The sequence below is a fragment of the Balaenoptera borealis genome, assembly GCF_965194805.1.
Source record: "Balaenoptera borealis genome assembly, chromosome: 18".
In the NCBI taxonomy this organism is placed as follows: Eukaryota; Metazoa; Chordata; class Mammalia; order Artiodactyla; family Balaenopteridae; genus Balaenoptera; species Balaenoptera borealis.
In genome coordinates this window covers 43,973,559-43,997,398 of record NC_138877.1, presented here as the reverse complement: position 1 = coordinate 43,997,398, position 23,840 = coordinate 43,973,559, and positions in this window count along the sequence as shown.

The window sequence follows — 23,840 nt, the reverse complement described above, 5'->3', positions numbered from 1 at the left end:
CTGGAGCTGGCATCTCAGGAACTCAGAGCAGGGCTTCTTCACAACTGAGACTCAGACATTTGAGTAGGAATGCTGCCCAGCTTGTCTCTGAAGGCTACCATGGGCTGCTTTGGGGACAGTTGAAAAAACATTGCAAACTAGACAAACTGCTTGGGAGAGAATGACAAATTGCTGTTAAGATGGCACTGACAGGACCAACTGAACAGAAGCAGTAAGTCCTTTCTTTGTCTTCTTTCTTTCCCATCTCCCTCTAGTGATCGGCCAAAGGAGAATTGTGGTTTGTAAAATCCCAGTCCGAGTTCCAAAAGCAAGTTGGAAGTGGAGACATAGCGGAATAACAACAGCTGAATAACCAATACACAATCCTTACAGGAACTATTGCCATTAATTTGAACGTCTGATGTACATATTAATTCACAGAATAAAGGGATCCATGAGTTGTGTCCTTTGAACACAGGCTTCATGCTATGTTGAGTGATATCCGAACTACTGTCAACCTACAGGTAATGAGTAAGACAAATTCATGTTCCTGGTTAATTATTTGTTATTTACAGATGCAAAGCCAAATTCTTTGCAATGTTTTCATTAGTAAGCAATCACCTGAATTTCCTCCTGTGGCCAAAGAGATAAAGTCAACCTAAGTTTTCACAGAATGCTTTAACAGTCTGAACCAATTATGAATTAAGTTATTTCTATGCTAATAGTCATTAGCATATTCCTCTATATGTAGAACAATGTCTAATCAATTTGAATTGCATTATCCAGATGATTATATTGTTGCACTAGAATGAACTGTCATGGGTGCAATGCTACTGCTGCACTTTTTGCAATTGGTGTGTCCCCAATATCCAGCATGGTGTCAGACATGAAGGGAACCCTCAATATATTATTGGTATACAAAACAAAAGTCATTTATTCTTTCAAATCATGCCTTGAGACATTTTACATTTTCACTAACTAGAATACCAGGATAATATCCAAAAAGCCAGTGACTTGAAAGTATTAATATTACACTTATTTCCAAAGTTTCTAGCTCTCATCCAAAGATACATTCATTGTGAAAATCTGCCTTCACAAGAAAAAGGTAAATTTTATTTAATGCCTAATTATATAATGTAAATTCAATATGTATGATTTAATGTTGATTATAAAGCCTTAGTATTTTTAGGTTCCTATATTTCATTAAGAGAAATGAAAGAATATGCTGCAGACTGATATGGCTTTTTCAATCATTCACTGTTTCTTTAATTAAAATACATTTAAAAATGTGCTATAAATCACAATGCTCACTGAGGTCAGATGGAGTACAATGCATTAAAGATCTAAAATGATCTTGAGGGACTTCCCTGGTGGTGCAGTGGTTAAGAATCCTCCTGCCAATGCAGTGGACACGGGTTCGAGTCCTGGTCCGGGAAGATCCCACATGCCGCAGAGAAACTAAGCCTGTGCACCACAACTACTGAGCCTGCGAGCCACAACTACTGAGCCCTCGTGCCACAACTACCGAAGCCTACACGCCTAGAGCCCATGCTCTTCAACAAGAGAAGCCACCCCAATAAGAAGCCTGTGCACCACAACGAAGAGTAGCCCCTGCTCCCCACAACTAGAGAAAACCCGCGTGCAGCAACGAAGACCCAATGCAGCCAAAAATAAATAAATTGATTTAAAAAAATGCTTTTGAAAGCATCTATGTTAAATGTAGTGGTGCAAACAAAAACATATATATGTTACGTATATGTACATAGTACATATATTCAAATTAGCTTTAAAAACAATGTATTAAAATAAAACATTTTATAATTGTTTATATTTATAAAATCTTCAAAATGAAATTCATGTTTTACACTAGATATATTATTATATTGTATATTAATACTTCATGTTTTTATGTTTTATATTATGTCAAATACATAATATATCTCTATCTATCTATCTATCTGATTTGTTAGTATTATAACTGTGATAGTTAATTTTATATGTCAACTTGATTGAGCCATGGATGCCCAGATTAAACAGTGTTTCTGGGTATGTCTGTGAAAATGTTTCTGGATGAGATTAACATTTAAATTGGTGGACTCTGTAAAGTAAATTGCCCTCCCAGGTGTAGTTGGGGATCCTCAATCCATTGAGACCCTGAATAGAACAACAGGCAGTGGAAAGAGGAATTCATTCTTATTTTCCTGCCTCACTGGTGGAACTGGAACATCTCAACTTTTCTTCTCTTTTTTTTTTTTTTTTTTTTAAAGTTATACAATTATGTATTTATTTATTTATTTATTTATGGCTGTGTTGGGTCTTCGTTTCTGTGAGAGGGCTTTCTCTAGTTGCGGCAAGTGGGGGCCACTCTTCATCGCTGTGCGCGGGCCTTTCAGTATTGCGGCCTCTCTTATCGCGGAGCACAGGCTCCAGACGCGCAGGCTCAGTAATTGTGGCTCACGGGCCTAGTTGCTCCGCGGCATGTGGGATCCTCCCAGACCAGGGCTCGAACCTGTGTCCCCTGCATTGGCAGGCAGATTCTCAACCACTGCGCCACCAGGGAAGCCCCAACTTTTCTTCTCTTGCTCTCTACCAGTTCCCCTGGTTCTCAGGCCTTTTGACTCAGACTGAATGACATCACTGGCTTTCCTGGGTCTCCAGTTTGCAGACAGCAGATTATGGGTCTTCTCAGCCTCCATAGTCTCATGAGCCAATTCCTCCTAATAAAGCTCCATATATATTTTATTGGTTTATTTCTCTGAAGAGCCCTAACATAACAACCAGTCAAGGACCAATGTATTCTATCCATGGTATAATACATAGAGAACATAAAGAGAAATAAGACCACCTTTATCCTCAAGAAAGTTGCAGTTTTATCTTTAAGTAATTGACTTCTCAATCTTATCAGTAGGTCACAAGTATTTTGGAATAGTGATGGTGTCAATAATAATAATAAATATTTAAAGAAATAACAATAATAATATTTTGAATTTTCATAACATTTCTCAAAATGATTCTGGATACATTCCCTGATTTCTTATTTTGATCTATGAATTAATGCTAAGATGTAGAAAATTTGCATGCTATCTTCCTTTTACATATAACAAAAATGAAGTCAGTGGTAGTTCATAAATAATAAGATTTGTATACTTTAATTTTTATGTATAATTGAACTTAAAATTTAAGTTTAAAGATATTATTCCACAATTAAATTATATGATTATTCCCCATATTATAAAAAACTAAAGTTTTCTAGAATTTGAAGTAAAAACGTGGTTTGCCATTTGCCCATGAGACGGTTAACAGTCTGAAGTTTCTAAGCATAAATGCCAATGTGAAACATTGTTTCTTCTTCTACATTCCTTCAGGATCTAATTTATGTGTTTTCTTTTGCGATTCACTCTTCCCAAAGCAGAAAGTATTGTTTTCTTTTCTATGCTCCAGTGGCAAAATTCTTAATTCTACCTTAGAAAATGTATCCTACATAAACACTTTCCAGATCTTCTCAGAGTGTAATTTTATTTGGACCTGAAAGGAATAGAGGCTCTGAAATGTTTAAGAACGTGAAGACACCTCGGTTACACTTGTCTCTACAAACTCACTCATATACGTTCAAAATTCAGGATGGGATTTGGGATCCTGAAACTTCCTATATGGGTCTCCCAAATGCCAAAAGAGGAAAAGCAAATGCCTTTATTGATCTAGATGAGCAGGTTACAACCTCTGAATGAAGGAAAATTCTAGTAGACTTGGATGATGCTAAGGCAGAAACACCTGGAAAGAACACCTGTAAGTAAAGCTACCGCTTCCTCTATTTACATCCATGGCTTCAATCGAAGTACAAGGAAATGCCAATCTCAAGTACACCTAAGAGAGCAGAGAAAAAGACATGAAAGAAAGGTAGGGAAAGCTAACTCACAATGTGTTTGTAAGTAAGGGCATGGCTAATCCTACAAGGTTCTATGGAGTTGGCATGACCCTTCATGATTGTCTCAAATTGTGGCATGAGGACAAGGCCTTCATAGCCGCATATCAGCTGGTTGATGGGCTTCAGGACCTGCTATCCTAAAACATAGCACCTTGGCATGTTGAATATCTTAAGCTGAAGGAGTTTGAGCATAGTCAGAAGCAGGAACTTCACTCGGATTTCCCCCAAATCTTGCCCATCTTCCCTGAAAGCAGGAGACAGTCTTCCATGCAAGAGATAGCCTCTCTGTACCAGAAGGAAGACGTTCTTATCACCAGAGTTAGGAAATTTGGGGCCAAGGTATCTGTAAAAACAAACCTTGTTAAACTAACCTTTATCCTTCTAGTTACTTCTTCACCATTTATTACCCTTTGCCCAAATCCCTCTGTCTTGTCAATTTATCTCAAATGTATTGTTTCTTTGTCTAAAAGGTGTAAAAGCTTCCTGCTCTGATCACTTCTTCAGGTTTTCACTCTCTTGGGAATACTGCCATGTACATGTAAAAATTCAATAAAATAGGTATGATTTTCTCCTATTTATCTGTCTTTGTAAGTTTAATTTTTAGAACTAGCCAGGGCCTGAAGAGTATCAAGGAAAACTTTTTTTCTCTCCTCTACAGTCATTGACTGTAGGCAGACCGCTGGAAGGAGGAATAACCTTGGGGAGACATTTCCCTGGGGCAAGTCCCAGTGAGAGGCACCTGTGAACATTCAACTGCTGATACTTTTTAACAACACATAAATTGATACATTGGCCCTGAAGCGGACATCCAGGCAGATCATCACATTATTCATGACAATAATCTCTCAAAGATTAAATGTTTCCCATCTGTATGTCTTCTTTGGAGAAATGTCTCTTTAGAGGCACATGAAAAGATGCTCAACATTGCTAATTATTAGAGAAATGCAAATCACAACTACAGTAAGATACTGCTTCACACTAGTCAGAATGACCGTCATCAAAAAATCTGCAAACAATTAATGCTGGAGAGGGAGTGGAGAAAAGGGAACCCTCCTACACTGTTGGTGGTAATGTAAACTGGTACCACCACTATAGAGAACAGTATGGAGGTACATTAAAAAATTAAAAATAGAGCTACGATATGATCCAGCAATCACACTCCTGAGAATATATCTGGAGAAAAACATGGTTCGAAAGGACACATGCACCCCAATGTTCATTTCTGGACTATTTACAATAGCCAAGACATGGAAACAACCTAAATGTCCATTGACAGATGAATGGATAAAGAAGCTGTGGTTCATATATACAATGGAATATTACTCAGCCATTAAAAAGAATGAAATAATGCCATTTGTAGCAACATGGATGGACCTGAAAATTATCATACTAAGTGAAGTGAGACAGAGAAAGACAAATATCATAAGATATCACATATGCAGAATCTAAAAAAATGATACAAATGAACTTATTTACAAAACAGAAACAGACTCACATACTTAGAGAAGGAACTTATGGTTATCACAGGGAAGGGTGGGAGGAGGAAGACTGGGAGTTTGGGATTGATATGTACACACTGCTATATTTAAAATAAAATGCATTTCCATGAAAAGAAAATTAAATTTTTTCCATTAATATTAAATTTATTTACATGCATGTTTCTTTTGTCACTAATATTAATGCAAATATTTCTTCCATTATATTTCCTAAAAGATTTTTTACTGAAGAAAAACTTGATTTTTGTCTAATAATTATATAACTAACATTTTAGTGAATTACTTTTTAATTTTATTACCTTAGGTTCCACAGATATATGATTATTCCCATAGGCATATCTAGTCTACTCTAAGTTAAAATAGCAATTTGTTCCTGGAAAAACAAAATCAGATAAATTATCATCATTAGAGCATTAAGTATAAACTACCTTATTGGTCAACCATTTCTTCAGTAGTCAACAAATGAAGCAAACATGTGATAGTCAATGTAAGGAAGCAGCTGCACAGCACAGGAAAATCAGCTCGGTGCTTTGCTACCACCTAGAGGGGTGGGATAAGGAGGGTGGGAGGGAGATGCAAGAGGGAGGGGATATGGGGATATACGTATGCATATAGCTGATTCACTTTGTTATACAGCAGAGACTAACACAACACTGTAAAGCAATTACACTCCAATAAAGATGTTAAAAAAAAGATACAAAAGAACAGTACAGACGAAATCAATATTAACAAAGCAAACGATGCATGAAATTGCAACTACTCTGCACTGACAAAGCTAGAGTAGTCTGAAAGAAGACCTTAACCGTACGGTGCCAAATACTCACCTAAAAAGATAACTGCCTGGCTGCTTTCCTTTCTGTGTTCAGCTGTTCTCAAGCCATGGGAAACCCAAATCAGCTCAATTATGCCAAAAAATGCCTCTCACCAGGGAAAAGGATGTAGAAAGTAACTCCTAAAATGTCAAATTCTTGTAAGTCAAATGAGCATCTTTCAGGTTTTAACTGTTGCCATAATACTTTTCATCCTTCTCAGTTTTTTATAAAATTAGACAATCAGAGAACTGGTTGACACGTTAAAAATGTTAAATAATCATAATAGTCATCACCTTTTCCTGTTCCTCTTGTTAATGAGAGGCTCATGTGTTTCACCATTAGTTATGATGACAGAAATTTTTCTCTCTCACTTTATTGTTTCTCTTCTTATACATGAATATAAAGATGAAATGGAGAACTATATATACATATATATACAGTTATAGAAAAATTATGTTAAGGGAGTATCTAATTTCTCATTATGTTCCAAACTAATCGATATGCTTAGAATTTATTTCTTTCTCTGCTGGTTGCTAAAGACATCATTACTTATTGTATCATTTCTTTTTTTGTTGTCTAATTGTTTTTTCCTGGTAATTTTTCTCAAAAACCCATGGAGCGGGTCTAACTCATTCAGGTTTGCATATTTAAACATATCTTCTGTTACTTTTTACTTTGAATGGGATTTTAACTAGAAATAAAATCTGACACTTTTTGTTTTCTGAGATTTAAAACATTTTTTCTACTATGTTCTATCATTGATTGCCACCCTGGAGAAATCTAAATCTACCCTGATCTTTCTCTTCTAAGGTTTTTCCCTGTGTCTGTGTATTTTCTTGTCTGGATGCTCAGAGAATTTTTTATTGATGATTTCTAGTGAATTTTAAAAAAATCTATGTTTGTATGAATCTATTTGAATATTGTTTCCCAGGAGTCAAGTTGTCTTCTTTCTTTTTTATTTTTTTGCTTATTTTTATTTTTATTTCTTTTAACATCCTTATTGGACTATAATTGCTTTACAATGGTGTGTTAGTTTCTGCTTTATAACAAAGTGAATCAGTTATACATAAACAAATGTTCCCATATCACTTCCATCTTGCATCTCCCTCCCTCCCACCTTCCCTATCCAACCCCTCTAGGTGGTCTCAAAGCATGGAGCTGATCTCCCTGTGCTATGCGGCTGCTTCCCACTAGCTATCTATTTTACATTTGGTAGTGTATATATGTCCATGCCACTCTCTCACTTTGTCACATCTTACCCTTCCCCCTCCCCATATCCTCAAGTCCATTCTCTAGTAGGTCTGTGTCTTTATTCCAGTCTTGCCCTTAGGTTCTTCATGACCTTTTTTTTTTTCTTAGATTCCATATATATGTGTTAGCATACTGTATTTGTTTTTCTCTTTCTGACTTACTTCACTCTGTGTGACAGACTCTAGGTCCATCCACCTCACTACAAATAGCTCAATTTTGTTTCTTTTCATGGCTGAGTAATAGTCCATTGTATATATGTGCCACATCTTCTTTATCCATTCATCTGTTGTTGGACACTTAGGTTGCTTCCATATCCTGGCTATTGTAAATAGAGCTGCAATGAACATTTTGGTACATGACTCTTTTTGAATTATGGTTTTCTCAGAGTATATGCTCAGTAATGGGATTTCTGGGTCGTATGGTAGTTCTATTTTTAGTTTTTTAAGGAACCTCCATACAGTTCTCCATAGTGGCTGTATCAATTTACATTCTCACCAACAGTGAAAGAGGGTCCCCTTTTCTCCACACACTCTCCAGTATTTATTGTTTGTAGATTTTTTGATAATGACCATTCTGACTGGTGTGAGATGATATCTCATTGTAGTTTTGATTTGCATTTCTCTAATGATTAATGATGTTGAGCATCCTTTCATGTGTTTGTTCGTAATCTGTATATGTTCTTTGAAGAAATGTCTATTTAGGTCTTCTGTCCATTTTTGGATTGGGCTGTTTGTTTTTTTGATACTGAGCTACATGAGCTGCTTGTAAATTTTGGAGATTAATCCTTTGTCAGTTGCTTCATTGGCAAATATTTTCTCCCATTCTGAGGTTTGTCTTTTCATCTTGTTTATGGTTTCCTTTGCTGTGCAAAAGCTTTTAAGTTTCATTAGGTCCTATTTGTTTATTTTTGTTTTTATTTCCATTTCTCTAGGAGGTAGGTCAAAATGGATCTTGCTGTGATTTATGTTATAGACTGTTCTGCTTATGTTTTCCTCTAAGAGTTTGATAGTGTTTGGCCTTACATTTAGGTCTTTAATCCGTTTTGAGTTTATTTTTGTGTATGGTGTTAGGGAGTGTTCTCATTTCATACTTTTACATGTACCTGTCCAGTTTTCCCAGCACCACTTATTGAAGAGGTTTTCTTGTTCCACTGTATATTCTTGCCTCCTTTATCAAAGATAAGGCGACCATATGTGCGTGGGTTTTTCTCTGGGCTTTCTATCCTGTTCCATTGATCCATATTTCTGTTTTTGTGCCAGTACCATACTGTCTTGTTTACTGCAGCTTTGTAGTATTGCCTGAAGTCAGGGAGCCTGATTCCTCCAGCTCCATTTTTCTTTCTCAAGATAGCTTTGACTATTCGGGGTCTTTTGTGTTTCCAAACAAATTGTAAAATTTTTTGTTCTACTTCTGTGAAAAATGCCAGTGGTAGTTTGATAGGGATTGCCTTGAATCTGTAGATTGCTTTGGGTAGTAGAGTCATTTTCACAATGTTGATTCATCCAATCCAAGAACATGGTTTATCTCTCCATCTATTTGTATCATCTTTAATTTCTTTCAGCAGTGTCTTATAATTTTCTGCATACAGGTCTTTTGTCACCTTAGGTAGGTTTATTCCTAGGTATTTTATTCTTTTTGTTGCAATGGTAAATGGGAGTGTTTCCTTAATTTCACTTTCAGATTTTTCATCATTAGTGAATAGGAAAGCTAGAGATTTCTGTGCATCAATTTTGTATCCTGCTACTTTACAAAATTCATTGATTAGCTCTAGTAGTTTTCTGGAAGCATCTTTAGGATTCTCCATGTATAGTATCATATCATCTGCAAACAGTGACAGCTTTACTTCTTCTTTTCCAATTTGGATTCCTCTTATTTCTTTTTCTTCTCTGATTGCTGTGGCTAACACTTCCAACACTATGTTGAATAATAGTGGTGAGAGTGGCCAACCTTGTCTTGTTCCTGATGTTAGTGGAAATGGTTTCAATTTTTCACCATTGAGGATGATGTTGGCTGTGGGTTTGTCATATATGGCCTTTATTATGTTGAGGAAGGTTACCTCTATGCCTGCTTTCTGGAGGGTTTTTATCATAAATGGGTGTTGAATTTTGTCAAAAGCTTTTTCTGCATCTATTGAGATGATCATATGGTTTTTCTCCTTCAGTTTGTTAATATGGTGTATCACATTGATTGATTTGCATATATTGAAGAATCCTTGCATTCCTGGGATAAACCCCACTTGATCATGGTGTATGATCCTTTTAAGGTGCTGTTGGATTCTGTTTGCTAGTATGTTGTTGAGGAATTTTGCATCTATGTTCATCAGTGATATTGGCCTGTAGTTTTCTTTCTTTGTGACATCTTTGTCTGGTTTTGGTATCAGGGTGATGGTGGCCTCGTAGAATGAGTTTGGGAGTGTTCCTCGCTCTGCTATATTTTGGAAAAGTTCGAGAAGGATAGGTGTTAGCTCTTCTCTAAATGTTTGATAGAATTCGCCTGTGAAGCCATCTGGTCTTGGGCTTTTGTTTGTTAGAAGATTTTCAATCACAGTTTAAATTTCAGTGCTTGTGATTGGACTGTTCATATTTTCTATTTCTTCCTGGTTTAGTCTCGGAAGGTTGTGCATTTCTAAGAATTTGTCCATTTCTTCTAGGTTGTCCATTGTGTTGGCATAGAGTTGCTTGTAGAAATCTCTCATGATCCTTTGTATTTCTGCAGTGTCAGTTGTTACTTCTCCTTTTTCATTTCTAATTCTATTGCTTTGAGTCTTCTCCCTTTTTTCTTGATGAGTCTGGCTAATGGTTTATCAATATTCCTTATCTTCTCAAAGAACCAGCTTTTAGTTTTATTGATCTTTGCTACTGTTTCCTTCATTTCTTTTTCATTTATTTCTGATCTGGTCTTTATGATTTCTTTGCTTCTGCTAACTTTGGGTTTTTTTTGTTCTTCTTTCTCTAATTGCTTTAGGTGTAAGGTTAGGTTGTTTATTTGAGATTTTTCTTGTTTTTTAGGTAGGATTGTATTGCTATAAACTTCCCACTTAGAAATGCTTTTGCTGCATCCCAAAGGTTTTGGGTCGTCATGTTTTCATTGTCATTTGTTTCTAGGATTTTATTGATTTCCTCTTTGATTTCTTCAGTGACCTGTTGGTTATTAAATAGTTTATTGATTAGCCTCCATGTGTTTGTATTTTTTACAGATCTTTTCCTGTAATTTATATCTAGTCTCATAGCATTGTGGTCGGAAAAGATACTTGATATGATTTCAATTTTCTTAAATTTGCCAAGGCTTGATTTGTGACCCAAGATATGATCTATCCTAAAGAATGTTCCATGAGCACTTGAGAAGAATGTGTATTCTGTTGTTTTTGGATGGAATGTCCTATAAATATCAGTTAACTCCATCTTGTTTAATGTGTCATTTAAAGCTTGTGTTTCCTTATTTATTTTCATTTTGGATGATCTGTCCATTGGTGAGAATGGGGTGTTAAAGTCCCCCCTAATGATTGTGTTACTGTCTATTTCCCCTTTTATGGCTGTTAGTATTTGCCTTATGCATTGAGGTGCTCTATGTTGGGTGCATAAATATTTACAATTGTTATATGTTCTTTTTGGATCGATTCCTTGATCATTATGTAGTGTCCCTCTTTCTCTCTTGTAATAGTCTTTATTTTAAAGTCTATTTTGTCTGAATTGAGAATTGCTACTCCAGCTTTCTTTTGATTTCCATTTGCATGGAATATCTTCTTCCATCCCTCACTTTCAGTCTGTATGTGTCCCTAGGTCCGACGTGGGTCTATTGTAGACAGCCTATATATGGGTCTTGTTTTTGTATTCATTCAGCCAGTCTATGTCTTTTGGTTGGAGCATTTAATCCATTTATATTTAAGGTAATTATCGATATGTATGTTCCTATTACCATTTTCTTAATTGTTTTGGGTTTATTATTGTAATTCTTTCCCTTCTGTTGTGTTTCCTCCCTAGAGATGTTCCTTTAGCATTTGTTGTAAAGCTGGTTTGGTGGTGCTGAATTCTCTTAGCTTTTGCTTGTCTGTAAAGGTTTTAATTTCTCCATGAAATCTGAATGAGATCCTTGCTGGGTAGAGTAATCTTGGTTGTAGGTTTTTCTCCTTCATCACTTTAAATATGTCCTGCCACTCCCTTCTGGCTTACAGATTTTCTGCTGAAACGTTAGCTGTTAACCTTATGGGGATTCCCTTGTGTGTTATTTGTTGTTTTTCCCTTGCTGCTTTTAATATGTTTTCTTTATATTTAATTTTTGATAGTTTGATTAATATGTGCCTTGGCGTGTTTCTCCTTGGATTTATCCTGTATGGGACTCTCTGTGCTTCCTGGACTTGATTAACTATTTCGTTTCCTATATTAGGGAAATTTTCAACTATAATCTCTTCAAATATTTTCTCAGTCCCTTTCTTTTTCTCTTTTTCTTCTGGAACCCCTATAATTCGAATGTTGGTGCATTTAATGTTGTCGCAGAGGTCTCTGAGACTGTCCTCAGTTCTTTTCATTCTTTTTTGTTTTTTCTGCTCTGCAGTAGTTATTTCCTCTATTTTATCTTCCTGGTCACTTATCCGTTCTTCTGCCTCAGTTATTCTGCTATTGATCCATTCTAGAGAATTTTTAATTTCATTTTTTGTGTTGTTCATCATTGTTTGTTTGCTCTTTAGTTCTTCTAGGTCCTTGCTAAACGTTTCTTGTGTTTTCTCCATTCTATTTCCAAGATTTTGGATCATCCTTACTATCATTATTCTGAATTCTTTTTCAGGTAGACTGCCTATTTCCTCTTCATTTTTTAGGTCTGGTGTGTTTTTGCCTTGCTCCTTCATCTGCTGTGTGTTTTTTTATCTTCTCATGTTGCTTAACTTACTGTGTTTGGGGTCTCCTTTTCACAGGCTGCAAATTCGTAGTTCCCGTAGTTTTTCGTGTCTGTCCCCAGTGGCTCAGGTTGGTTCAGTGAGTTTTGTAGGCTTCCTGGTGGAGGGGACTAGTGCCTGTGTTCTGGTGGATGAGGCTGGATCTTGTCTTTCAGGTGGGCAGGTCCACGTCTGGTGGTGTGTTTTGGGGTGTCTGTGGCCTCATTATGATTTTAGGCAGCCTCTGTGCTAATGGGTGGGGTTGTGTTCCTGTCTTGCTAGTTGTTTGGCATTGGTTGTCCAACACTGTAGCTCGCTGGTAATTGAGTGAAGCTGGTTCTTGGCATTGAGATGGAGATCTCTGGGAGATTTTCACCATTTGCTATTATGTGGAGCTGGGAGGTCTCTTGTGGACCAGTGTCCTGAACTTGGCTCTCCCACCTCAAGACACAGCCCTGACGCCTGGCTGGAGCACCAAGAGCTTTTCATCCACACGGCATTGGTTGATTTTCCTTTGACTCAGAGCTGCCTCTGATGTAGCTGTGTTGAAGATGATGGAAAAGCCGAGTCTGCAATGAGTGAGCGTCACCCACTGGCTTCATGGAAGTCGGTGTTATTGGTTCCCCTAAAAATGTCAGGATCAGCTCCAAACTCTGGAACTCCACACTCCAGAGGCCCTCCTTTTCACGTTGTCTTCTTTCGTTCAATATATTCAAGTTTTCCTTCATTCAAATTATGTTTTCTTCAATGATAATTTTTCTTCTGTATATATTTTTAAGTTTTATTGATTCTTTTCTCTTCTTCAAAGTAACAATTACGTAAATGCATGATCATTTTTCTGTTTCATATTTATTGCCTGCTTTTTAATTTTCACTTCTTTTTCTTTCTTACCTCATTTTTTGTTCACTCTTTCTCTGCCACTGAAACACATTCTTGACTGGATTATCCTTGGAGTTCTTTTTTTTCTTCTTCTTCTTCTTTTCTTTTTCTTTTCTTTCTTTTTTCATTAACAATATGACCATTTCCAGATATTTCTTTTTCTTGCATTTATTTACTAAGCTCTGGAAGCTCAAAATTGATCTCTTATTGGTTTTGTAACATTTCTCCCTTGAGCCATTGAGGATCTGCTCTGAGGCCTTTAAATATAGTATTGCATTTAGGCTCTTAGATTTTTATGTGCAATTGTTTTTCATCAAAGTTTTCATCTTTCTCAGTGTTGTCTTCCTGGGTTGGGGTTATTTCTGTGAAAAAAAATCATTATCATGCTCCTCTTTTCCCTTTAGCTATATGGCACTTTTATGTAGTTTTCACAATAGTTCTTTTTTTTTTTTTTTTAATCAGTACACATAATTGAAGGGGAGAGCTCATTCTGGACCAATCATTACCCAGAAAAACAGTGATAAAGTAAAGCCAGAAGATAACAAAAGGGTTCCAGGCACGTACAGCAGAGAAAATTGGTGTTCCATTCTACTGTCTATTACACACTTCTCATGGCAATCTTACTTTTAGGTATCACTTTGTAGAGGCTAACAGATATTAATCCTGCCTCACCAGAAACAGTGCACAGAACATTTATTGGAAAATTTGAGTATCTTTTTTTTTTTTTTTTCACACACACACTGTATTTTATTTTTACAAGAGATAAATAGACTGACACCAAGCATTGTACATGGATGACCACAACAAAAGCAACAATGATTGCAATTACCAAACATGAAACACACTCATACTATGTCATAATATTGACATTCAGTCCAGTAATCCTCCACTGCAACAGTTCCTTTACTTTGCAGTGAAAATTGATTTGTATATTATTTGCCTCTGAGTCCTTGTGGGATTTTTTTTTTTTTAATTCAGACAGAAAGTCACAAAAATTATACTCATCCTCATCAGTTCACTCAGTCCCATGTAATTAATTTTTTTTTTCATCTTGATCGTTTGTTAGCACTTTTATGAGTTCATCAGTTTTTCATTAGAGTTCTGAAAATGCTTATTCATTCAGTTCAGCAGTACAGTCAGTTACCAGAAACCTGTACTTGTCAGAGTCTTTTCCATGAATTTCTTGAAGATGAAACCCTTTTATAGGAACATATTTGCAAAATCATCAGAGTACACCCAGAACTGTCTGTAAATGAAAAAAGACTTAAAAATGACCACGGTTAAAGATTTGATGAAAGTTCATAATAATGCAGTTGACAAGAAAATTAGTTAATTCTGAGATATACATTTTAAAGTAATAACTAGGATTATTACTTATAACATTATACCAGAACATATAAGATTTTTAGAAATTTCATGTAATGTCTGAAACATTTATATTAACATATTTCCATACATATTTCCATACAAATACAAATATAAGATTTTTAGAAATTTCATGTAATGTCTGAAACATTTATATTAACATATTTCCATGCAAATAACCCAATGAAAGTTTAGTATTAGTTGTTTTGTTTGTTTTTTTATACTGAAGGTTCTTATTAGGCATCAGTTTTATACACATCAGTGTATACATGTCAATCCCAATCACCCAATTCAGCACACCACCATCCCCACCCCACCGCAGTTTTCCCCCCTTGGTGTCCATATGTCCATTCTCTACATCTGTGTCTCAACTTCTGCCCTGCAAACTGGCTCATCTGTACCATTTTTCTAGGTTCCACATACATGCATTAATATATGATATTTGTTTTTCTCTTTCTGACTTACTTCACTCTGTATGACAGTCTCTAGATCCATCCATGTCTCAACAAATGACTCAATTTCGTTCCTTTTTATGGCTGAGTAATATTCCATTGTATATATGTACCACAACTTCTTGATCCATTCGTCTGTTGATGGGCATTTAGGTTGCTTCCATGACCTGGCTATTGTAAATAGTGCCGCAATGAACATTCGGGTGTATGTGTCGTTTTGAATTACGGTTTTCTCTGGGTATATGCCCAGTAGTGGGATTGCTGGGTCATATGGTAATTCTATTTTTAGTTTTTTAAGGAACCTCCATATTGTTCTCCATAGTGGCTGTATCAATTTACATTCCCACCAACAGTGCAAGAGGGTTCCCTTTTCTCCACACCCTCTCCAGCATTTGTTGTTTGTAGATTTTCTGATGATGCCCATTCTAACAGGAGTGAGATGATACCTCATTGTAGTTTTGATTTGCATTTCTCTAATAATGAGTGATGTTGAGCATCTTTTCATGTGCTTCTTGGCCGTCTGTATGTCTTCTTTGGAGAAATGTCTATTTAGGTTTTCTGCCCATTTTTGGACTGGGGTGTTTGTTTCTTTAATATTGAGCTGAATGAGCTGTTTATATATTTTGGAGATTAATCCTTTGTCCGTTGATTCATTTGCAAATATTTTCTCCCATTCTGAGGGTTGTCTTTTCGTCTTGTTTATGGTTTCCTTTGCTGTGCAAAAGCTTTGAAGTTTCATTAGGTCCCACTTGTTTATTTTTGTTTTTATTTCCATTACTCTAGGAGGTGGATCCAAAAAGATCTTGCTGTGATTTATGTCAAAGAGTGTTCTTCCTATGTTTTCCTCTAAGAGTTTTATAGTGTCCAGTCTTATATTTAGGTCTCTAATCCATTTTGGGTTTATTTTTGTGTATGGTGTTAGGGAGTATTCTAATTTCATTCTTTTACATGTAGCTGTCCAGTTTTCCCAGCACCACTTATTGAAGAGACTGTCTTTTCTCCATTGTATATCTTTGCCTCCTTTGTCATAGATTAGTTGACCATAGGTGTGTGGGTTAATCTCTGGGCTTTCTATCTTGTTCCATTGATCTATGTTTCTGTTTTTGTGCCAGTACCATATTGTCTTGATTACTGTAGCTTTGTAGTATAGTCTGAAGTCAGGGAGTCTGATTCCTCCAGCTCCATTTTTTTGCCTCAAGACTGCTTTGGCTATTCGGGGTCTTTTGTGTCTCCATACAAATTTTAAGATGATTTGTTCTAGCTCCGTAAAAAATGCCATTGGTAATTTGATAGGGATTGCATTGAATCTGTAGATTGCTTTGGGTAGTATACTCATTTTCACAATGTTGATTCTTCCAATCCAAGAACATGGTATATCTCTCCATCTGTTGGTATCATCTTTAATTTCTTTCATCAGTGTCTTATAGTTTCCTGCATACAGGTCTTTTGTCTCCCTAGGTAGGTTTATTCCTAGGTATTTTATTCTTTTTGTTGCAATGGTAAATGGGAGTGTTTCCATAATTTCTCTTTCAGATTTTTCATCATTAGTGCATAGGAATGCAAGAGATTTCTGTGCATTAATTTTGTATCCTGCAACGTTACCATATTCATTAATTAGCTCTAGCAGTTTTCTGGTGGCGGTTTTAGGATTCTCTATGTATAGTATCATGTCATCCGCAAACAGTGACAGTTTTACTTCTTCTTTTCCAATTTGTATTCCTTTTATTTCTTTTTCTTCTCTGATTGCCGTGGCTAGGACTTCCAGAACTATGTTGAATAATAGTGGTGAGAGTGGACATCCTTGTCTCGTTCCTGATCTTAGAGGAAATGCTTTCAGTTTTTCACCATTGAGAATGATGTTTGCTGTGGGTTTGTCATATATGGCCTTTATTATGTTGAGGTAGGTTCCCTCTATGCCCACTTTCTGGAAAGTTTTTATCAGAAATGGGTGTTGAATTTTGTCAAAAGCTTTTTCTGCATCTATTGAGATGATCATATGGTTTTTATTCTTCAGTTTGTTAATATGGTGTATCACATTTATTGATTTGCATATATTGAAGAATCCTTGCATCCCTGGGATAAATCCCACTTGATCGTGGTGTATGATCCTTTTAATGTGTTGTTGGATTCTGTTTGCTAGTATTTTGTTGAGGATTTTTGCATCTATATTCATCAGTGATATTGGTGTGTAATTTTCTTTTTTTGTAGTGTCTTTGTCTGGTTTTGGTATCAGGGTGATGGTGGCCTCATAGAATGAGTTTGGGAGTGTTCCTTCCTCTGCAATCTTTTGGAAGAGTTTGAGAAGGATGGGTGTTAGCTCTTCTCTAAATGTTTGATACAATTCACCTGTGAAGCCATCTGGTCCTGGACTTTTGTTTGTTGGAAGATTTTTAATCACAGTTTCAATTTCATTACTTGTGATTGGTCTGTTCATATTTTCTGTTTCTTCCTGGTTCAGTCTTGGAAGGTGATACCTTTCTAAGAATTTGTCCATTTCTTACAGGTTGTCCATTTTATTGGCATAAAGTTGCTTGTAGTAGTCTCTTAGGATGCTTTGTATTTCTGCGGTGTCTGTTGTAACTTCTCCTTTTTCATTTCTGATTTTATTGATTTGAGTCCTCTCCCTATTTTTCTTGATGAGTCTGGCTAATGGCTTATCAATTTTGTTTATCTTCTCAAAGAACCATCTGTTAGTTTTATTGATCTTTGCTATTGTTTTCTTTGTTTCTATTTCATTTATTTCTGCTCTGATCTTTATGATTTCTTTCCTTCTGCTAACTTTGGGTTTTGTTTGTTCTTCTTTCTCTAGTTTCTTTAGGTGTAAGGTTAGATTGCTTACTTGAGATTTTTCTTGTTTCTTTAGGTAGGCTTGTATAGCTATAAACTTCCCTCTTAGAACTGCTTTTGCTGCATCCCATAGGTTTTGGGTCGTCATGTTTTCATTGTCATTTGTCTCTAGGTATTTTTTTATTTCCTCTTTGATTTCTTCAGTGATCTCTTGGTTATTTAGTAACGTATTGTTTAGCCTCCATGTGTTTGTCTTTTTTACGTTTTTTTCCCTGTAATTCATTTCTAATCTCATAGCGTTGTGGTCAGAAAAGATGCTTGATATGATTTCAATTTTCTTAAATTTACTGAGGCTTGATTTGTGACCCAAGATGTGATCTATCCTGGAGAATGTTCCGTGCGCACTTGAGAAGAACGTGTAATCTGCTGTTTTTGGATGGAATGTCCTATATATATCAATTAAATCTATCTGGTCTATTGTGTCATTTAAAGCTTCTGTTTCCTTATTTATTTTCATTTTGGATGATCTGTCCATTGGTGTAAGTGAGGTGTTAAAGTCCCCCACTATTATTGTGTTACTGTCGATTTCCTCTTTTATAGCTGTTAGCAGTTGCCTTATGTATTGAGGTGCTCCTATGTTGGGTGCATATATATTTATAATTGTTATATCTTCTTCTTGGATTGATCCCCGGATCTTTATGTAGTGTCCTTCCTTGTCTCTTGTAACATTCTTTATTTTAAAGTCTATTTTATCTGATATGAGTATAACTACTCCAGCTTTCTTTTGATTTCCATTTGCATGGAATATCTTTTTCCATCCCCTCACTTTCAGTCTGTATGTGTCCCTAGGTCTAAAGTGGGTCTCTTGTAGACAGCATATATATGGGTCTTGTTTTTGTATCCATTCAGCCAGTCTATGTCTTTTGGTTGGGGCATTTAATCCATTCACGTTTAAGGTAATTATCGATATGTATGTTCCTATGACCATTTTCTTAATTGTTTTGGGTTTGTTTTTGTAGGTCCTTTTCTTCTCTTGTGTTTCCCACTTAGAGAAGTTCCTTTAGCATTTGTTGTAGAGCTGGTTTGGTGGTGCTGAATTCTCTTAGCTTTTGCTTGTCTGTAAAGCTTTTGATTTCTCCATCAAATCTAAATGAGATCCTTGCTGGGTAGAGTAATCTTGGTTGTAGGTTCTTCCCTTTCATCACTTTAAGTATATCATGACACTCCCGTCTGGCTTGCAGAGTTTCTGCTGAGAAATCAGCTGTTAACCTTCTAGGAGTTCCCTTGTATGTTATTTGTCGTTTTTCCCTTGCTGCTTTCAATAATTTTTCTTTGTCTTTAATTTTTGCCACTTTGATTACTATGTGTCTCGGCGTGTTTCTCCCTGGGTTTATTCTGTAAGGGACTCTCTGCACTTCCTGGACTTGGGTGGCTATTTCCTTTCCCATGTTAGGGAAGTTTTCGACTATAATCTCTTCAAATATTTTCTCTGGTCCTTTCTCTCTCTCTTCTCCTTCTGGGACCCCTATAATGTGAATGTTGTTGCGTTTAACGTTTTCCCAGAGGTCTCTGAGGCTGTCTTAATTTCTTTTTTTTTTTTTTTTTGGATTTTATTTTATTTATTTATTTATTTTTTTAAACATCTTTATTGAAGTATAATTGCCTTACAATGGTGTGTTAGCTTGTGCTTTATAAGAAAGTGAATCAGTTATACATATACAATATGTTCCCATTTCTCTTCCCTCTTGCATCTCCCTCCCTCCCACCCTCCCCATCCCACCCCTCTAGGTGGTCACAAAGCACAGAGCTGATCTCCCTGTTCTATGCAGCTGCTTCCACTAGCTATCTATTTTATGTTTGGTAGTGTATATATGTCCATGACACTCTCTCACTTTGTCACATCTCACCCCTCCCCCTCCCCATATCCTCAAGTCCATTCTCTAGTAGGTCTGTGTCTTTATTCCCGTCTTGCCACTAGGTTCTTCATGGCCTTTTTTTTTTTTTCTTAGATTCCGTATATATGTGTTAGCATACTGTATTTGTTTTTCTCTTTCTGACTTACTTCACTCTGTGTGACAGACTCTAACTCCATCCACCTCATTACAAATACCTCCATTTCATTTCTTTTTATGGCTGAGTAATATTCCATTGTATATATGTGCCACATCTTCTTTATCCATTCATCTGTCGATGGACATTTAGGTTGCTTCCATGTCCTGGCTATTGTAAATAGAGCTGCAATGAACATTGTGGTACATGACACTTTTTGACCTATGGTTTTCTCAGGGTATATGCCCAGTAGTGGGATTGCTGGGTCGTATGGTAGTTCTATTTGTAGTTTTTTAAGGAACCTCCATACTGTTCTCCATAGTGGCTGTATCAATTTACATTCCCACCAACAGTGCAAGAGTGTTCCCTTTCCTCCACACCGTCTCCAGCATTTATTGTTTCTAGATTTTTTGATGATGGCCATTCTGACCGGTGTGAGATGATATCTCATTGTAGTTTTGATTTGCATTTCTCTAATGATTAATGATGTTGAGCATTCTTTCATGTGTCTGTAGGCCATCTGTATATCTTCTTTGGAGAAATGTCTATTTAGGTCTTCTGCCCATTTTTGGATTGGGTTGTTCGTTTTTTTGTTATTGAGCTGCATGAGCTGCTTGTAAATCTTGGAGATTAATCCTTTGTCAGTTGCTTCATTTGCAAATATTTTCTCCCATTCTGATGGTTGTCTTTTGGTCTTGTTTATGGTTTCCTTTGCTGTGCAAAAGCTTTTAAGTTTCATTAGGTCCCATTTGTTTATTTGTGTTCTTATTTCCATTTCTCTGGGAGCTGGGTCAAAAAGAATCTTGCTGTGATGTATGTCATAGAGTGTTCTGCCTATGTTTTCCTCTAAGAGTTTGATAGTGCCTGCTCTTACACTTAGGTCTTTAATCCATTTTGAGTTTATTTTTGTCCATGGTGTCAGGGAGTGTTCTAATTTCATACTTTTACATGTATCTGTCCAATTTTCCCAGCACCACTTATTGAAGAGGCTGTCTTTTCTCCACTGTATATGCTTGCCTCCTTTATCAAAGATAAGGTGACCATATGTGTGTGGGTTTATCTCTGGGCTTTCTATCCTGTTCCATTGATCTATATTTCTGTTTTTGTGCCAGTACCAAACTGTCTTGATTACTGAAGCTTTGTAATATAGTCTGAAGTCAGGGAGCCTGATTCTCCCAGCTCCATTTTTCATTCTCAAGATTGCTTTGGCTATTCGGGGTCTTTTGTGTTTCCATACAAATTGTGAAATTTTTTGTTCTAGTTCTGTGAAAAATGCCAGTGGTAGCTTGATAGGGATTGCACTGAATCTGTAGATTGCTTTGGGTAGTAGAGTCATTTTCACAATGTTGATTCTTCCAATCCAGGAACATGGTATATCTCTCCATCTATTTGTATCATCTTTAATTTCTTTCATCAGTGTCTTATAATTTTCTGCATACAGGTCTTTTGTCTCCTTAGGTAGGTTTATTCCTAGATATTTTATTCTTTTTGTTGCAATGGTAAACGGGAGTGTTTTCTTAATTTCACTTTCAGATTTTTCGTCATTAGTGTATAGGAATGCAAGAGATTTCTGTGCATTAATTTTGTATCCTGCTACTTTACCAAATTCATTGATTAGCTCTAGGAGTTTTCTGGTAGCATCTTTAGGATTCTCTATGTATAGTATCATGTCATCTGCAAACAGTGACAGCTTTACTTCTTCTTTTCCGATTTGGATTCCTTTTATTTCTTTGTCTTCTCTGATTGCTGTGGCTAAAACTTCCAAAACTATGTTGAATAATAGTGGTGAGAGTGGGCAACCTTGTCTTGTTCCTTATCTTAGTGGAAATGGTTTCAGTTTTTCACCATTGAGGACGATGTTGGCTGTGGGTTTGTCATATATGGCCTTTATTATGTTGAGGAAAGTTCCCTCTATGCCTACTTTCTTCAGGGCTTTTATCATAAATGGGTGTTGAATTTTGTCGAAAGCTTTCTCTGCATCTATTGAGATGATCATATGGTTTTTCTCCTTCAATTTGTTAATATGGTGTATCACGTTGATTGATTTGCGTATATTGAAGAATCCTTGCATTCCTGGGATAAACCCCACTTGATCATGGTGTATGATCCTTTTAATGTGCTGTTGGATTCTGTTTGCTAGTATTTGGTTGAGGATTTTTGCATCTATGTTCATCAGTGATATTGGCCTGTAGTTTTCTTTCTTTGTGACATCTTTGTCTGGTTTTGGTATCAGGGTGATGGTGGCCTTGTAGAATGAGTTTGGGAGTGTTCCTCCCTCTGCAATACTTTGGAAGAGTTTGAGAAGGATAGGTGTTAGCTCTTCTCTAAATGTTTGATAGAATTCACCTGTGAAGCTATCTGGTCCTGGGCTTTTGTTTGTTGGAAGGTTTTTAATCACAGTTTCAATTTCAGTGCTTGTGATTGGTCTGTTCATATTTTCTATTTCTTCCTGGTTCAATCTTGGCAGTTTGTGCATTTCTAAGAATCTGTTCATTTCTTCCAGGTTGTCCATTTTATTGGCATAGAGTTGCTTGTAGTAATCTCTCATTATCTTTTGTATTTCTGCAGTGTCAGTGGTTACTTCTCCTTTTTCATTTCTAATTCTATTGATTTGAGTCTTCTCCCTTTTTCTCTTGATGAGTCTGGCTAATGGTTTATCAATTTTGTTTATCTTCTCAAAGAACCAGCTTTTAGTTTCATTGATTTTTGCTATTGTTTCCTTCATTTCTTTTTCATTTATTTCAGACCTGATCTTTATAATTTCTTTCCTTCTGCTGGCTTTGGGGTTTTTTTGTTCTTCTTTCTCTAATTACTTTAGGTGCAAGGTTAGGTTGTTTATTCGAGATGTTTCCTGTTTCTTGAGGTAGGCTTGTATTGCTATAAACTTCCCTCTTAGCACTGCTTTTGCTGCGTCCCATAGGTTTTGGGTCATCGTATCTCCATTGTCATTTGTTTCTAGGTATTTTTTGATTTCCCCTTTGATTTCTTCAGTGATCACTTCGTTATTAAGTAGTGTATTGTGTAGCCTCCATGTGTTTGTATTTTTTACAGATCTTTTCCTGTAATTGATATCTAGTCTCATAGCGTTGTTGTCGGAAAAGATACTTGATACTATTTCAATTTTCTTAAATTTACCAAGGCTTGATTTGTGACCGAAGATATGATCTATCCTGGAGAATGTTCCGTGAGCACTTGAGAAAAATGTGTATTCTGTTGTTTTTGAGTGGAATGTCCTATAAATATCAATTAAATCCATCTTGTTTAATGTATCATTTAAAGCTTGTGTTTCCTTATTTATTTTCATTTTGGATGATGTGTCCATTGGTGAAAGTGGGGTGTTAAAGTCCCCTACTATGATCGTGTTGCTGTCGATTTCCCCTTTTATGGCTGTTAGCATTTGCCTTATGTATTGAGGTGCTCCTATGTTGGGTGCATAAATATTTACAATTGTTATACCTTCCTCTTGGATCGATCCCTTGATCATTATATAGTGTCCTTCTTTCTCTTGTAATAGTCTTTATTTTAAAGTCTATTTTGTCTGATATGAGAATTGCTACTCCAGCTCTCTTTTGATTTCCATTTGCATGGAGTATCTTTTTCCAGCCCCTCACTTTCAGTCTGTATGTGTCTCTAGGTCTGAAGTGGGTCTCCTGTAGACAGCATATATATGGGTCTTGTTTTTGTATCCATTCAGCCAGTCTGTGTCTTTTGGTGGGAGCATTTAATCCATTTACATTCAAGGTAATTATCGATATGTATGTTCCTATTCCCATTTTCTTAAATGTTTTGGGTTTGTTATTGTAGGTGTTTTCCTTCTCTTGTGTTTCTTGCCTAGAGAAGTTCCTTTAGCATTTGTTGTAAAGCTGGTTTGGTGGTGCTGAACTCTCTCAGCTTTTGCTTGTCTCTAAAGGTTTTAATTTCTCCATCACATATGAATGAGATCCTTGCTGGGTAGAGTAATCTTGGTTGTAGGTT